This window comes from Vitis vinifera, chromosome 2 (assembly GCF_030704535.1).
Source record: "Vitis vinifera cultivar Pinot Noir 40024 chromosome 2, ASM3070453v1".
Lineage (NCBI taxonomy): Eukaryota > Viridiplantae > Streptophyta > Magnoliopsida > Vitales > Vitaceae > Vitis > Vitis vinifera.
In genome coordinates, this window is record NC_081806.1 from 1,359,772 (window position 1) to 1,378,171 (window position 18,400).

At 34.5% G+C, this 18,400-nt stretch overlaps 1 pseudogene; it reads left to right on the forward strand.

Annotated features, from left to right (window-relative positions):
- The first annotated feature begins 1,874 nt into the window (after positions 1-1,874).
- On the forward strand, positions 1,875-8,931 carry LOC100853245 (ATPase 11, plasma membrane-type-like; annotated as a pseudogene).
- The last annotated feature ends 9,469 nt before the right edge of the window (positions 8,932-18,400 follow it).

An 18,400-nucleotide genomic window follows, 5' to 3' on the forward strand; every position in this document is an offset into this window, starting at 1 on the left:
AACGCCAATTTTTATTTTTTATTTTTCAAATTATCTGTGAAAGCTATTCTAAAGAAAAAAAAAAAAAGATAAAGAAGAAACACAAGTGTTAGGAAATTAATTCAAACTTTTACTCTTATTTTTTATCGTAAAAACAATAATTTCTTTTAATAAATACTTGAAATAATTATGGACATTCTTGTTAAAAAAAATTGCTTTTTAAATAAAAATATCAAAAATTTAAATTTATAAATATAAAAATTATTTCATCTCTTTTAACTAATTAATTTTTAATAAAAAAAAAGAGCATCATTTAAAATCTGGGAATTTTGAATATTCTTAAGTTATAAGGTAAACAAGCATTGTGCAAGAATTCATGGTACTTATATTTTTATTTAATTAAAATATTTTAAAATATGAAAAATATATGTAAGTAACATTTTCGCAAACATAAAATCAATGATTGCTTATTCACCTGAAAAGTAAAAGTTAAAGGCTGGGAGGGCCCAAACCCTTAAAATAAAAAAAAAATAAAAAAAATAGAAAAGTAAAAAAATATGTTTAATTTCGGGAATTTTCTTGCATACTTTTTAAAATTTATTTTTCTATTTTTTTTCTTCTATATATATATATAAAAGAAGTATTAAAAAAAATGCATAGATGATTTTATTTCTATAAGAAACCAAAATAAGAAAATCTAAGACATATGCTTAGCAACATTTTTCTCAAATATTAGCTTTCCAAAATAGTTGTTAAAAAGAATTTTAGTTTTTTATGTTTGAGAACTCAAATATTATAAATAGTTTTCTAGCATATTTTTCAGCAAAGCGTAGGGGCTAGTTTTGAAAAATACAAGGAATATATATATATATATATATATATATATATATATATATATATATAAATTAAAGTAAATTAATTATTTTTATATATTTCTTTAAACTTATTTAAATTATTTTTCCTCCCATATATAATAATTAAATAATTTATAACTTTCATAGTTTTCATGATAAATCAAACATAAAAATAAAATTCCTTTCCTCATATTTTCCAAGCCAAACTATTTTAATATCAATTTCCGAAGGGATTTTTTTTTTTTAAATTTGACTTCAGGTCTCATATTAAAGTTTGTTGGACAGTAATTTTAGAAATCAATTTTTAAAATTTTGATAAATCACTTATCTGACAAACTTGTTTAAACAAAATAAATAAATAAATAAATAAATAAATAAACATTACAAATAATTTTTAATAAAGTCTGTTTATTTGTAATGTGTCTCAAACAAAACACCTGACAGGTGATAAAATCACTTGTTTTGGCAGATAAAACCTTTTTTTTTAATAATAATAATAAATAAATAAAAAAAATCTGTCAAACATGTTTTCTAAATCTTCTTGAAAAACAAGCCCTTTCTTTTTTTTCCCCTACTTTTTCTACCTCTTCAAGTTTGGCTTCATCTTTTCCTTTACCAGTGAGTGCAGTCACAACCTTTCCTGTATTTTTTCCGAAAGTGCATTCGTGATAGGAAAATCAAATCTGCTTCAAAACCATTTTTGAAATATGTACATGATATCTTTAGGCTTCTGTAGACCCCCTTGTTGGCAGGGAGAGGGAGGGGAAAAATATTATTTTTTTTAGGGGAGTGGGTGAGATTGGAAGTGATGGAGAGGACGGGAAGTAGCGGGAGATTTAAGGGGGAAAAATCTGGGAAAGATGAGGAGAGAGAGAGGAACGGCTAAAAAAGGGGGCAGCAGCTAGGAAAAAAAAAGGCAGGGGAGCAACTCTTGGGGCTTGAGGAGAGCTTTCTAGATATCATTCCAACTCATTCATCACACTAAGCACGTCATCTCCATACCCATTTCTCTTTGTCTTCCGACACACGTGTGGAGTTCGCATGTCACACCGCCGGCAACCATGCCTACGCCAGCGTCGACTCACCGACTGGAGGACCTGCTCGCGCGGCTGCGCTCCGCCAACACTGACGCCGACGCCAAAGCTTAAAGCCCTAAGTGATTATCTGGGTTCATGCTGGTGGAAGGGTCGGCATGCTGGTCATATAATCCATGGGTGAATTCAATTTCATCATGGGACAAAGTGCAAGTCAGAGGAATAACAGGGCCATCATCAAAGAAAATGGGCAGCCACCTATGCACTCAATCCTAAGCATGCCCATTTTCTTTTTCTTTTTTATTTTGTTATTATTTTATCCTCCACGCATAATCTAGTTTCTTTCTCAATTAATTTAACACTTTCTAATGGTCATATTCTCACTTCCATTCTCACGTAATTTCCTAAAAACTTCCAATATCAAAATCTAATTCTTTAAGAAATCTCATTCCTCAAATATTTTTTTAAAATTCTAATTTTCAAGTTCATTTTAAAATTTCATCTTTTAATAATCCTTCAAAATTCCAACTCCCAAATTTAATTTTCAATTTCAAAAATTTCACTATTCACGTTTATTTATTATTATTATTATTATTATTATTGTTATTAATATTATTATCATCATCATTTTAGTTATTTATCTTTAAAAAAATTCCACCTTCAAATAATTTCCAAAATTCCAATATATGTAATTTAATTTTCATGATTTCTAATTCTTAAATAATTTCCAATTCTAATTTCTTTCAAAATTTAATTTCTAAAGTCCCAATTTTCATAATTTAACTTTCATAGTTTCTACTTCCCAAATAATTTTCAAAATTATGTTTTCATTCGAATTTAATCCCTAAAATTTCAATTCTTAAATTTAATTTCCAAAACTCCAATTTCCAAATAATTTTCGATACTCCAATTTTCAAACAAATTTCAAAAATCCAGTCTTCACTCGAACAATTTTAATTTCATTCCGGTTTTCAAATAATCTCATGTTCCTCTTGGTTTTATATAAGCGTGAATGTCACTTTCATAATTTCAGAATAATGGAATTTGTGAGATTAATTCATGCAAGATCGATCGGGCTTTGGTGGGGGCCCAACATATGTGATTTCCTTATGATTGATTGATTGTTTATTTGATTCAATTGCCATGCATGATCGATTTTATTTTGCTCTATGACATGCTCGAAATTATTCCTTAGTTGTGCGCTAACCTCACTTCTTGATAGCGCATTGTGGCTCGTCACCCAAGTACGTATCTATTCCCATTCTGGTATTTTTATATGCATGTTTTGATTTTCATATGTGCATGATAGTTCTGGGTATTCACTGTCTTACTCGTCCATTGTCATGATTGCTTCATTTTATTAGTAGAGACCCGACTTTAGGGGCTTAGAGGGGTGCTACGGTTTTCACCGTACCTTCCCGATGAGTAACCTGACCCCCGAACCCGATCCGGTTTTTCGCAGATCACCTTTTCCAAAATAAGGAGTCACACTTAGGGTTTTTCTTTCTTATTTTGTTTATCCTTTAAAAATAAAACAAAAATAAGTGGCGACTCCAAGTCATTTTTCCTAATCAATAAAATCAATTTTTCAAACAAAAGTCGAGCTCGCCATCGAGTGGGAAACGCATTGAGCCGAAATGCGGGGTCCACAGCTTCTCTTTGAGCTCTATAATTGTAACGCCCAAGTTTTTTTAGGGGTAATTTAAGAAATTGCTAATAATAATTAATTATTTTAATAAAATAGAAGAAGGGTGAAAATATAATTTTACGAATAATACCTTAGGTATAAATTAGAATTTTATTCTTTTTGTTATTTTCTTTTCCGAGAGTTGGATTTCAGAGTTTGAAGAATAAATCTCTAGAGGTAAGATCCTAACTCTTAGATTAATATTTTAAATTCATTAGTTAATTTCAAACACATTAAATATTTTTTGGAAAATCCAAATCTAGGTTAGAGTTTGTTTATTTAACTTTTAGATCAAAATGTTTGAAAATTTGCAAGTATAGGTTGATTTATTGATGAAGATAGGAAAATTTTAAAAATTTCAATGGAATAGAAAAATAAATAAATAAATTTAAAATGAAAAAAAATGAGAGGAAGAAAAGAAATTTTAGATTTATATAATAAATAAATAAGTCGTTTGTGGAGGCTTTAGACTGAAAGGAAAATAAATAAATAATAGGAAGAATTACATGATTTTTGGACTTTGGAGGGCTGATATAGATACTTGTATTTATTGTATTGAGACATTGTAGTTGTGTGCACGTTGCTGGAAGAAAAAAAAAAAACCATGTCAGGGTTAAGAAAGAAAAAAAAAAAGAGGCAGAGTGCATCGGATGGAATGAAGGCCTTGGAAAAAAAAAACAAAATATATATAAAAATAAATAATGAATCATCATAATAATGATGATAGCAATGAGAAGTACCTGCTTTGCTTTATTGGTTTTGTGTGTACTGAGATAAGTGGGTAATGGTTTGAGTGGCTATTAAATTTGATAATTAATAAAATAATAATATTTAGTTTTAAATTAATAAATAAGATAATAGTAATAATGGTTTATTGTAATAAATAGAATGAGAGATTTAGTAAAAAAAAAATTATATAGAATTTTTATAATGAAATAAAATTGCAATTTAATTAAATTAGTAATGTGTTATTAGAAACAAATTGGGAATTTATTAATTTTATTTAAATAAGGAATAATTTAGTTAAATGAAAGATAAATAGTAATAGTTATTTCTCTTATGTTATATTAGATGAAGAGTAGATTTTCTAGAATTATTTTTCTCCCAAGTTTTCGAGGACTTCTTTTGAGGTAAGAGAAATTAATGCAGTTATTATTATTTTTTTTGAAACAAATTTTTATATACATCTTTGGAAATATTTTGAATTAATATTCGTTTTATGCATGGATCAAATATGTTTTGTATGAAGAGTATGTTAGAACTTTATATTTTGTTTACAACAGAGAAATGTGGAGACATTATGTTTTGCAAATTCGAATAATTGAAATAAGTGTTTGGCTTTGGTTTATTTGGCCCTTGTCAATAGGATATAATAGTTGACTTTTACATTTCTTGGTAGGAAATGTAATTGATTTGGACCCCAGCCTGTAGGGGTTTGGTTAGAGGTTATTAGTACTAGTAGTATTTGGTTCCGTCCACCTTAAAGGAACAATTTGAGGCTAGCCACCTATTTGAAAGTCCCACCTAACTGGGCACTATTTGATGTTTGATGACCAGAGAAAATAAATGATTTGAATGTTTTGATTGAATTTGATATGAAAATGTTTGAATCAGAATTGAAAGTATACAGTTAAAAGTTTTGAATGTATTGGCAAAATTGACTTAAAGGTTTATGAAAATAATTAGTTATAATGTTCCCTATTTTGCAAATGATTTTGAAATGTTTGATCCATGGATTGCATTAATGTTCCTTATTGGGCTTTGAGATCATTCTTTTGTTGATAGTTTTTCAGGTATCCTTAGTTCGGGCGAGGAGTGATGGCTAGGTCGGAGAATGGTCATCATTAGGATTTTTTTTTTTTTTTTGCTTAGGAAGTTAATTTTAGACATTGTTAGCTTATAAGTTATGTTCATTTGGATTATTTGGTTTTTGGAAGCTATTTAGATTTGAACTTACAATTTTTTTATGATAGCTTGAAGTTGAGATTTGGAGATTATGAAAATTTGTTAGCACTTGTGTAAACCCCCATTTGGGGCTCACTTTCTTGCAGCCTATGTTTGCCAAGTGTCACAATCTCATAAGGCCACATGTCGTTTATGGGCTGATTGCTGAGGAATCAAGTAGTGGAATTGAAGAGTGAATGAGGGTGAGACACGTATGAGGAGCATATTCTACAGGGGGAGCGGATTCTGTTACCGGTAGCAGGCCAGCTGCAGGGGAGGAGGTTGCTTTTTGGGACGTGTTTGTTGAGAGATATGAGAGGATTGAGAGGGATATTTTAGCAGGGAGGTTCTCTGGCAGAAGGAGGAGAGTTTTCTGGGGGATAGCTTGGAGAGAAGGAAGTTTTTTTTTTCCAATGGGGGAGATCTTTTGGGAGGAGGAGCTTTTGTTTGGTTTTTCTTAGGGAAAAGAAGAGAAGACGGGGTTTTTTCTGGGGAGAACTAAGTAGAAACGGAGAGAGTGATAGAGGGACATTGGAGGTTTGAGGAGAGCAAGCAGAAAAGGAAGAAGAAAGATGGCTTGGTGATTTTTCTTGTTGTGCTAGTTGGAGAGGATCATCTTTAGGTTTCGGGTTTGGAAGAAGTTGGTTATAGCTAGACCTGACATTATGGGGAAATGGTTGATGGGCTCTGTTCTCCCACGTTGATCCATTCTGGAGATTGACTTGACTGTTGGTGATTTTGGGATGCTGTGACGCCAATGTGTTCTAAGATGAAGCTTTGAAGGTAGCCAATATGGTGGAGAAGAGTTTGTGTTTTGGTGATGAGTTTCGGTCGTGAAGCTCCATGAAGGCTCAGTTGGTTCAGGGATGCCATTTGGAATTTATTGGTAGCCTAGTCATGTGTAGAAGTATTCAGTGGGTCTTCTCCTAAAGGGGTTTCATCACCGGGCACTCAGTCACCAGAAGTTACATCCAAAGTTGCCGCCAGTGGCGATGAAGTTCATGAAAATTGTGCCAAAGTTGTTGAAGAAGCTGTTGCAGGCTGGGAAAAGGTTGAAAATAAGATGGTGGTTTTAAAGCAACAAATTGAGGCTGAAGTTCCAATTCAAAGCTAGTAAAGAGAGGCATCTCATTGTTGAGTGGGACCACTTACTCTATCACGTATTTCAGGCCGGTTTCTTTTCAACCCTTCCCACATGCATGCATGAACCCTCGCATACATATCTCAGCAAATTGCTCCATTAATTGATTGCATCACCCATCACTACCCATAGCACCAACGATGTCGACACCTCTACATACCCATTAAGCCACTCCACTAAACCCATTTCAATCAACCCCATATTGTCATACCCATAATCCCATGCAGGACTGTACCTATCCATACCCATTTTCTTTCTTACCATCTAATCATACCACTAAAACACCTTCTTCCTTTATATTCTCATGCCCACTGTCTACCTCTTCACATTTATCTCATACCCCTCTTCCCCTTCATACATGGATCCATCGAGCATAGTCTGCACCAATATGTCTCATCTGCCTTACGCTCAAATTGATTCCAACTTAAGAGCATCTGGCTGAGCAAGTCGAGGATTTCAACCGTCTTGTCGTTGGTAGCCTTCGTGGACCTCTCCACCCTGTCACCACTCTAGTAGACGGTGGATCAGGATCACTTCGTGATGGATGTCTTCGTTGATGTGCTTGGCCTCCCTGTAAGGCATGAAACGTTAGGTGCATTCTTTAGATCAATGCTTCTTAGAGATTCTGTGACTATGCAATCAGGCGAAGGTGAAAACTGAATGCTGTTTCCCCCAGCACCAATGTAGTAGATGCAAATCTTATAAGAAAGCCAAAAAGAAGTTGTCCTCGAACGACGCCGGCGGCAAGCCGCCGGCTGCGAAACGCCTCCACCATCACCACCTCACTGCCAACTCAGTTCAGCTGGGTATCAAACTCAGTTGCGGCATCCACTTCACTGCCGACTCAGTCCAGCTGGGTACCAAATTCAGTTGCAATGTCTATTTCTCAACGCTTTGCGTGGCGTTGTTAGTTGGGTATCATATCACCTTCAGCAAGAGTTCAGTGCCTGGCAGACCACGTGGGATTACTAATTTCTGGTATTTAAAAAAATAAAAAATAAACGCTAAGTGATGAATCCTCTACATCCAATTTGAAGATTGAGACTCTCATATTTACAAGATTAATGATGCTCCTGCGCTTAAGAAGTCTGACATTGGTATTGTTGTTGCTGATGCAACTGGTGCAGCTCGTAGTGTTTCTGATATTGCCCTCACTGAATCTGGCCTTAGTGTTATCATCAGTGCTGTTTTGACCGATCGAGCAATCTTCTGAAGGATGAAAAATTATACTATATATGCGGTTTCCATCACAATTCGCACCGTGCTTGGTTTCATGCTGTTGGTCCTCATCTGGGAGTTTGACTTCCCGCCTTTTATGCTGCTCATCATTGCGATTCTCAGTGATGGTACCATTATGACAATATCAAAGGACAGAGTGAAACCATCTCCTCTACCAGACAGATAGAAGCTGGCTGAGATTTTTTACAATTGACATTGTTCTTGGCAGTTACTTGGCAATGATGATAGTCATTTTCTTTTGGGTTGCATACAAAACAGATTTCTTCCCGTGGGTATTTCATGTGTCAACCATTGAGAGAATAACTCATGAGGACTTCTGAAAGCTTGCGACTGCAATATACCTGCAAGTGAACACTGTCAGTCAGGCTCTCATATTTGTGACCCGATCTTGAAGTTGGTCTTATGTTGAGTGTCCTGGCTTGTTGCTCGTGGAGGCTTTCTTGGTTGCTCAGCTAGTTGCTACTTTGATTGCAGTCCATGCTAATTGGAGCTTTGCTGTAATTGAAGGAATTGGTTGGAGTCGGGCTGGTGTAATTTGGCTCAATAACATCATCTTCTCCATCCCACTTGATTTCATAAAGTTCATTATCCTCTATGCTTTAAGTGAAAAGGCCTGGGATCTTATTATTGAGCAAAGGATCGCCTTCACAAGACAAAAGGATTTTGGGAAAGAAGCACGGGAACCTAAATGGGCAATACACCCCACATGGTACTCATCTTTCCTATTTATCAGCTGGTTCCCCTGTTATATTTGCCAATCTATGGGAAGTGACAAACAAGAATATTGACCGATTTGGTAAGGCCATGCTTGATGTTTGGTTGAGAGAAATATCATCTCCTTCTGTGGCTTGTGCCTAGTGCTGTTTGGTTGTTGAATTGAAGTCCATGAGCATAACTGGTGGTAAAAGAGATGCTAATAAGAAAATTCCGATGAAGAACAAAGTCAGCGTTACAAGTTTGGGTACAGTCAATATGGATGCAGCCACAACAGCAAGCTGTTTGTCAAACAAAATGGCTCTAGAGTCCATTTGCCACCTATTCCAGACCCCCTGATGCATGGTTTGCATGGCCACCTTTGGGCCATGTGACATTCTTGGTTTCCTTCTTATTTGATTTTGAAAATGATTTCTCAAATCCTATTTTGTAAATATCTTTCTCAAATTCTGATTTTCAAATAATTCCAATTTTCCCATCCTTCATCATTGGAGTTTTTTTTAGATCACTCAAGAATCCCATTTTTAATAAAACTTTGTTGCCATCTTTCCTTATGGCAAACAATTTCTACATCTCCTTTATTTTAAATAAGTTTTTAAAAATAAGCGAGGATTGAATTCTGTAATTCCGAGTGATGGAATTTACAGAATTTATTCATGCTAAAATAAACGGGCTTTGGTGGGGGCCCCACATATGAGACTGATCGATTGATTAATTGATTGATTGATTGATTTAATTATCATGCATGATAGATTTTATTCTACTCTATGGCATGCTAGAAATTATTCCTTAATTGTGCACTAACCTCACTTCTTGATAGCGCATTGAGGATCGTTGCCCAGGTATGCATCCACTCCATTTTTGGTTTTTCTATATGCATGTTTAGATTCTCACATGTGCATGATCACTCTGAGTATTCGTTGATTCCCTCATCCATTGCCATGATTGCTTCATCTCATTAGTAGAGACCCGACTTTAAGGACTTAGAGGAGTGCTACGGTCTTTACCGTACCTTCCCGATAAGTAACCTAACCCTCGAACCTGATCCGGTTTTTCGTAGATCACCTTTTCCAAAATAAGGAGTCACACCTAGGGTTTTCTTTCTTATTTTGTTTACCCTCTTAAAAATAAAACAAAAATAAGTGGTGACTCCAAGTCATTTTTCAAACAATGAATAAAATTAATTTTTCAAATAAAATTCGAGCTCGCCATCAAGTGGGAAACGCATGAGCACGAAATGCGGGGTCCACAACTTGATTTGTTGAGTTTGCAATCTATTTGGATAATGGATTTTGGTTGATGGATGCTTAGTTTTAAAGTTAAGTTTGAAGATTTTAGAATTTTGTTTCGCTACTCTGAACAGGTATTTGGTAATTGGTTACTTCCAATTACAATATGATTGTTTGGGTCAGGTTACACTTTAAACCTTTGGGTTTGAGGTGTGAAATGACCGTCACGCCCTTGGAGTGGGTCTTGGGGCGTGACAGAGTGGTATCAGAGCACTAGGTTGTGATCTTGATGGGAACTTGTTTAGTTTACCTTTGGGAATAGATGAGTGATGCATTAGTTTAAGTTTCAACTTCATCTAGTTTGATTCCTTTTATTCCTTACAATTCTGATTTGCTTATTTGACTTCTTAGTGACTAATTTAGTTATACCTGCTGCTTTATAGGACATCATACCACCAAGGAGACCTTCATCTTTCCAAAACAGTCAAGCTAATGATGATATACCTCCTCCACCTAAGGCTTTGCCCTCTATGAGTACTGAAGGGCTTTATAGATATTTAGGGACTTTGACTGGCTTGGTTGAGCGTTAAGCTAAAGCTACTGGAAGTAATGGTCAAGGACAATCCTCATCTACTAGGGGTAGCTCCTTTGACGACTTTAAGAAGTTAGTCCCCCTTTACTTTTCTGGTATTTCAGATCCAACAAAGGCAGAGGCTTGGATTATGAAGATAGAGAAATTCTTTGATGTCATTGATTGTTCTGAGGAGCAAAAAGCCTCTTATGTAGCATTTATGCTAGACAAAGAGGTAGACCATTGGTGGCGCATGACTAAAAGGCTTTTGGAAGATTAGTGACCTATTGTTTGGAGTCAGTTTAGGGAGGCTTTTTATAAGAAGTACTTTCCTGACAGTATTCGACGACAAAAGGTGGGAGAGTTTGTTCTTTTTGAATAAGGGAATTTGATCGTGGCCTAGTATGAGGCTAAGTTTACCGAACTATCACATTTTTCCCCACAGTTGATTGCTATAGAAGAGGAAAAAACAGTAAAGTTTCAGGATGGACTAAAGCCTTATTTGAAGAATAAGATATCAATTCTGAAGCTTAGTGTTTATTCAGAGGTGGTAGACAGAGCCCTTATTACAGAAAAGGATAATGAAGAGCTTCACCAGTATAGGGAACAACAAAGGAAGAAAAATAGAAATGATGGTGTTCATGGTAACCAAGCACAGAAAAGGTCTACTCCAAGTAGAAATCAGAATAAAAGAAAAACAACACAAAATTTAGATGGGATTTGTCTTACTTGTGGCAAGAAGCATGGAGATAGACCATGCTATAGAGAGACAAAAACTTGCTTTGGTTGTGGAAAACAAGGACATATGGTTCGGGATTGTCTAGAGAGTAGGAAGTTTGTATTTGGAAAGCCTAAGGAGGATAATAAAAAGGATAGATAGAAGCCCAGGGCTCAAGGGCGGGTATTTTCTATGACTCATAGAGATGCTCATGCTACGTCTGATATAGTGACAGGTACTCTTCGAATTCACACCTTATTTGCTAGAGCCTTAATTGATCCTGGTTCAACACACTCTTTTGTTTCTGTATCTTTTGTTGGTTTGTTAGGTATATCGATTGATAACATGAACTTTGATTTATTTGTTGCTACTCCTTTGGGAGATTTTGTTGTGGTTAATAAAATACTTAGAGATTGTTGTGTGATGATTGGGTATAGAGAGATGACAGTTGATTTAGTACTTCTTGAGCTCCAGGATTTTGATGTGATTTTGGGGATGGATTGGTTAGCTTCATACCATGCATTTGTTGATTGTTTTGGGAAAAGAGTGACGTTTAGAATTCCTGGTCAGCCTGATTTTAGTTTTGAGGGGAAGCATGTGGACAAACCATTACGCATGGTCTCAGCCTTGCGAGCTAGTTCTTTGCTCAAGAAAGGTTGTCAAGGCTTTTTAGCTTACGTTGTGAATGAGGAACATGATTTAAAGTTGGAAGACATACCCATTGTAAAAGACTATCCTGATGTCTTTCCAGATGATCTACCTGGCTTGCCACCAGAGAAGAAGGTGGAGTTCACCATTGATTTGGCACCAAAGACAACTCCTATCTCTAAGGCCCCTTATAGAATGGCACCTATGGAGCTTAAGGAGTTGAAGATTCAACTTCAGGAGTTGCTAGATAAAGGTTTCATTAGGCCTAGTGTTTCACCTTGGGGAACTCCTGTTTTATTTGTAAAGAAAAAAGATGGATCTATGAGACTCTGCATTGATTATAGAAAGTTGAATAAGGTGACGGTTAGGAACATTCCTCAGATTGATGATTTGTTTGATCAACTTCAGGGTGCATATGTGTTCTCTAAAATTGATCTTCGGTCTGGTTATCATTAGGTAAGGGTTAGAAGTGAAGATATACCCAAGACTGCTTTTTGAACTAGATATGGACATTATGAATTTTTGATTATGCCTTTTGGTTTGACTAACACACCTGTTGCTTTTATGGATTTAATGAATAGGGTATTCAAGCCCTATCTAGATCAATTTGTGGTGGTTTTTATAGATGATATTTTGGTGTACTCGAAGAGTAGGGAGGAGCATGAACACCATTTGAGTATTGTATTGCAGACTCTCAGAGATAAGCAATTGTATGCTAAACTAAAGAAATGTGAGTTCTGGTTAGATAAAGTCTCTTTCCTTGGGCATGTGGTGACCAAGGATGACATCTCTGTTGACCTTGGAAAGGTAGATGTTGTGTCAAATTGGAGAAGACCTAATACTGTGACTGAAATTCGAAGTTTCTTAGGACTGGTTAGTTATTATAGGCGGTTTATTGAGGGGTTCTCTAAGATCGCCCTACCTCTGACCCGATTGACTTAGAAAGGGGTTAAGTTTGAGTGGTCTAATGATTGTGAACATGGTTTCCAAGAGTTAAAGAACAGATTAGTGACAACCCTTATTTTGACTATCCCTTCAGGCTCAGGAGGGTTTGTGGTGTATAGTGATACCTTTTATCAGGGTTTGGGTTGTGTTCTTATGCAACATGGGAAAGTTGTAGCTTATGCTTCTAGGTAGTTGAAACCTTATGAACAAAATTATCCTACTCATGATTTGGAGTTAGTTGTATTGGTTTTTGCACTTAAGATCTGGAGACATTTTCTTTTTAGTGAAACTTATGAGATATTCATAGATCATAAGAGCTTGAAGTATTTATTTTCCCAAAAGGAGTTGAACATGAGACAGAGGAGGTGGATTGAACTACTTAAAGACTATGACTACATTATTCAATATCACCCAGGGAAAACGAATGTTGTGGTTGACGCCTTAACCAGGAAATCTGTTGGCTCCTTAGCAATTATTAGAGGTTGTCAGAGGCAATTATTGGGAGATTTGAGGAGTATGCAAGTCCATATAAGAGTTTTGGACTCGGGAGCTCTTGTGGCGAACTTTAGAGTGCAACTAGACTTAGTTTGGAGAATTAAGGCCCTACAAAAGAATGATTTGAATTTAGTACAACTTGTGGAAGAGGTTAAAAAGGGCAGTAAGCTTGACTTTGTTTTATCAGATGATGGGATTTTGAGGTTTAGGACTAGACTTTGTGTCCCAAATGATGGAGACTTAAGGAGAGAGCTTTTGGAAAAAGCTCATTATTCTAGGTTTGTGATCCACCTATGAGGGACAAAGATGTACAAAGATTTGAGACAGAATTATTGGTGGTTAGGTATGAAGCGAGATATTGCACAATTTGTGGCTCAGTGTTTGGTGTGTCAACAAGTGAAAGTTGAGCATAAATGACCAGTAAGGTTTTTGCAACCACTTTCTATTCCCGAGTGGAAATGAGAACATATTTCTATGGATTTTGTGACTGGGTTACCAAGGACCTTAGGGGGCAATAATGCAATTTGGGTGATTGTTGATTGATTGATAAAGTTTGCTCATTTTTCTGCCTATGAAAGTTAATTTTTCTATGGATCGTTTGGCTTCTCTTTATATTAAGGAGATTGTGAGAATGCATGGTGTACCTATTTCTATAGTATCTGACAGAGATCCTCGTTTCACTTCCAGATTTTGGCATAGTTTACAGAAAGCATTAGGTACTAAGTTGAGTTTTAGTATTGCTTTTCATCCGCAGACTGATGGTCAATCAGAGAGGGTAATTCAAGTCTTGGAAGATTTGTTGAGAGCTTGTGCTTTGGACCTAAAAGGTAATTGGGATGATTATTTGCCCCTAGTGGAGTTTGCCTATAATAATAGCTTTCAAGCTAGAATTGGGATGACACCTTTTGAGGCGTTGTATGGTAGGAGATGTCAATCTCCTGTTTGTTGGGATGATGTTGGAGAGAAGAAACTTTTGGGGCTTGAACTTGTGCAGTTGATTGTTGAAAAGGTCTCTTTAATTAAGGAAATATTGAAAGTAGCACAAAGTAGACAGAAGAGTTATGCTGATAATTGCAGATGAGATTTGGAGTTTGAGGTGGGTGATCATGTTTTCTTGAAAGTTTTACTTATGAAGTCTATAATGAGATTTGGAAGAAAAGGGAAACTCAGTCCTCGTTTTGTGGGACCATTTGAGGTATTAGAAAGAGTAGGCACTTTGGCTTATAAAGTGGCCTTGCCCCCAAGTCTATCTAAGATTCATAATGTATTCTATGTTTTGACCTTGAGAAAATATATTTATGATCCCTCTCATGTTGTGGAGTTGGAGCCTATTCAAATTTCTGAGGACTTGACCTATGAAGAGGTACCCGTCTAAATTGTGAATGTGATGGATAAGGTACTACGACATGCTATTGTCAAGTTGGTAAAGGTCTAGTAGAGCAATCATAGTATCCGAGATGCCACTTGGGAGTTAGAAGAAGAAATGAGATAAAAACATCCTCAATTATTTCAAGACTCAGGTATGTCAAGTTTAGAGGACTAAACTTTTGTTAAGGATGGGAGGATGTAATGCCCAAGTTTTTTTAGGGGTAATTTAGGAAATTGATAATAGTAATTAATTAATTTAATAAAATGGAAGAATGGTGAAAAGGTAATTTTACGAATAATACCCTAGGTATAAATTAGAATTTTGTTTTTCCTGTTCTTTTCTGAATCGCGTTCCTGTTCATAAAGCGTTCCTGAGAACGTAAAATTGGAGTTGGATTTCAGGGTTTGAAGAACAGATCTCTATAGGTAAGATTCTAACCCCTAGATTAATATTTTAAATTCATTAGTTAATTTCAAACACATTAGATATTTTTTGGAAAATCCAAATCTAGGTTAGGGTTTGTTTATTTAACTTTTAGATCAAAATGTTTGAAAATTTGCAAGTATAGGTTGATTTATTGATGAAGATAGGAAAATTTCAAAAATTTCAATGGAATAGAAAAATAAATAAATAAATTTAAAATGAAAAAAAAAATCAGAGGAAGAAAAGAAATTTTAGATTTATATAATAAATAAATAAGTTGTTTGTGGAGGCTTTAGATTGAAAGGAAAATAAATAAATAATATGAAGAATTACATGATTTCTGGACTTTGGAGGGCTGATATAGATACTTGTATTTATTGTATTGAGACATTGTAGTTGTGTGCATGTTGCTGGAAGAAAAAAAAAACAGTGTCAGTGTCAAGAAAAAAAAAAAAAAAGGCAGTGTGCATTGGATGAAAGAAAGGCCTTGGGAAAATATATATATATATATATATATATATATATATATATATATATATATATATATATATATATATATATATATATATATATATAAATTGTTAGGAATTTGAGGCTAATTCAACCTATGGTAATCACCTTAGAGGGGGGGTGAATAGGTTGATGGTCTTTTTTCGCAAATTTAAACAAGTGAATGCAAGAGACACTTATATGCAAGTATGTAATAATCAATATATTGACAATTGCATATAAATTAAAGAGTAGGGAAGAGAGAATGCAAACACAAGAGTTTATAGTGGTTCAGCGTAACCCGGCCTACATCCATTCTTCTCTAGCTTCAATCCCGAGCTTGAGGTTCCACTAATCCAAGGCTTCCAAACCAAGCCTTCAAACAATACAATTGGATTATGGTTCCAATTCACCATCTTGGACTTTTGTCTCCAAGCACCCTTGACACTTCTCAAGAGATATCACACTCTTGAACAACCCCTCAAGTGATACCCCACACTTGAGAAACTTCATCTCAAAGATTTACAAATGAATGATCTCTCAAAAATCCTAACACAAGAACTTTAAACTCAAATGATACAAGAAAAACTAGGATTGAATGGTGCACTAAAGATATGCAAGTTTTGAAATAATGGTGCACTAAAAAATACTCTTCCAAGGCTCAAATATAATCAAGAAAGATTTGGAAAGGTTAAGCTCTTGAAACAATGAAGATTGGAGCATTTTTATAGAATAAAAAAACTAAACTAGCCGTTGGGGGTTCGATCGGTCGAGCTAGGGGTCGATCGGTTGACTTGCCGTTAGCATTTAATGTTTGGCAAGTGACCGTTGGGCCTTAACCGGACCTTGACCAAACCTCGATCGGACCTCAATCGGTTGAGGTTCAACCTTGATCGGGAAGAGAAGGCCATTGGGAAAGAGATAAATTTTTTGGCCTCCTTCAATCGGTCCTTGACCGGACGAGCACAACCGGTTGACCGGTTGAACCGGTTGAGCCATTTTTTGGCTAAACACCCAGCCTTTTTCAACTTAAAACCTTTTAATACAAGTTTGAAAATCATTTAACACAAGGTTTTAGTTGAAAACATGAAATCATCCAATTCTTAATATATTTAAAATAATATTATTCTTGGATGATTTTGGTGCATAAGTAAAGAATGAAATGCATGAAAGTCCTAGTGCACCAACAACCTTACAAAGAGATCTTATGAAGCTTTGATCTTGAAAAACTCTTCTCTTTGAGGTGGTCTTCTTCATCATGATTTCTCCTTGCCTTAATTTGTCTTTGTGATTGCCACTTTGGAAATCGTCTTGCCTAATCACACTTGAAATATAATCATTAGTTCTAAACCTTGTTTTGTTATCATCGAAATCAAGATTAACCAAACCTTGGTTTCACTAATGAATCATCATAATAATGATGATAGCAATGGGAAGTACCTGCTTTGCTTTATTGGTTTTGCGTGTATCGAAAGAAGTGGGTAATGGTTTGAGTGGCTATTAAATTTGATAATTAATAAAATAATAGTATTTAGTTTTAAATTAATAAATAAGATAATAGTAATAATGGTTTATTGTAATAAATAGAATGAGAGATTTAGTATAAAAAAAAATTATATAGAATTTTTATAATGAAATAAAATTGCAATTTAATTAAATTAGTAATGTGTTATTAGAAACAAATTGGGAATTTATTAATTTTATTTAAATAAGGAATAAATTAGTTAAATGAAAGATAAATAGTAATAGTTATTTCTCTTATGTTATATTAGGTGAAGAGTAGATTTTCTAGAATTATTTTTCTCCCAAGTTTTCGAGGACTTCTTTTGAGGTAAGAGAAATTAATGCAATTATTTTTTTTTTTTTGAAACAAATTTTTATATACATCTTTGGAAATATTTTGAATTAATATTCGTTTTATGCATAGATCAAATATGTTTTGTATGAAAAGTATGTTAGAACTTTATATTTTGTTTACAACAGAGAAATGTGGAGATATTATGTTTTGCAAATTCGAATAATTGAAATAAGTGTTTGGTTTTGGTTTGTTTGGTCCTTGTCAACGGGATATAATAGTTGACTTATAAATTTTTGGCCCTTGTCAATAGGATATAATAGTTGACTTTTACATTTCTTGGTGGGGAATGTAATTGATTTGGACCCTAGCTTCTAAGGGTTTGGTTAGAGGTTATTAGTACTAGTAGTGTTTGATTCCGTCCACCTTAAATGAACGATTTGAGGGTAGCCACCTATTTTAAAAGTCTCACCTAACTGGGCACTATTTGATGTTTGATGACCATAGAAAATAAATGATTTGAATATTTTGATTGAATATGATATGAAAATGTTTGAATCAGAATTAAAAGTGTACAATTAAAAGTTTTAAATGTATTGGCAAAATTGACTCAAAGGTTTATGAAAATAATTAGTTATAATGTCCCCTATTGTTTGATTCATGGATTGCATTAATGTTCCTTATTGGGCTTTGAGCTCATTATTTTGTTGATAATTTTTTAAATATCCTTAGTTCGGGCGAGGAGTGATGGTTAGGTCGGGGAATGGTCATCATTAGGATTTTTTTTTTGCTTAGGAAGTTAATTTTGGACATTGTTAGCTTATAAGTTATATTCATTTGCATTATTTGGTTTTTGGAAGCTATTTAGATTTGAACTTACAATTTTTTTATGATAGCTTGAAGTTGAGATTTGGAGATTATGAAAATTTGTTAGCACTTGATTTGTTGAGTTTGCAATCTATTTGGATAATGGATTTTGGTTGATGGATGCTTAGTTTTAAAGTTAAGTTTGAAGATTTTAGAATTTTGTTTCGCTACTCTAAACAGGTATTTGGTAATTGGTTACTTCCAATTACAATATGATTGTTTGGGTCAAGTTACACTTTAAACCTTCGGGTTTAAGGTG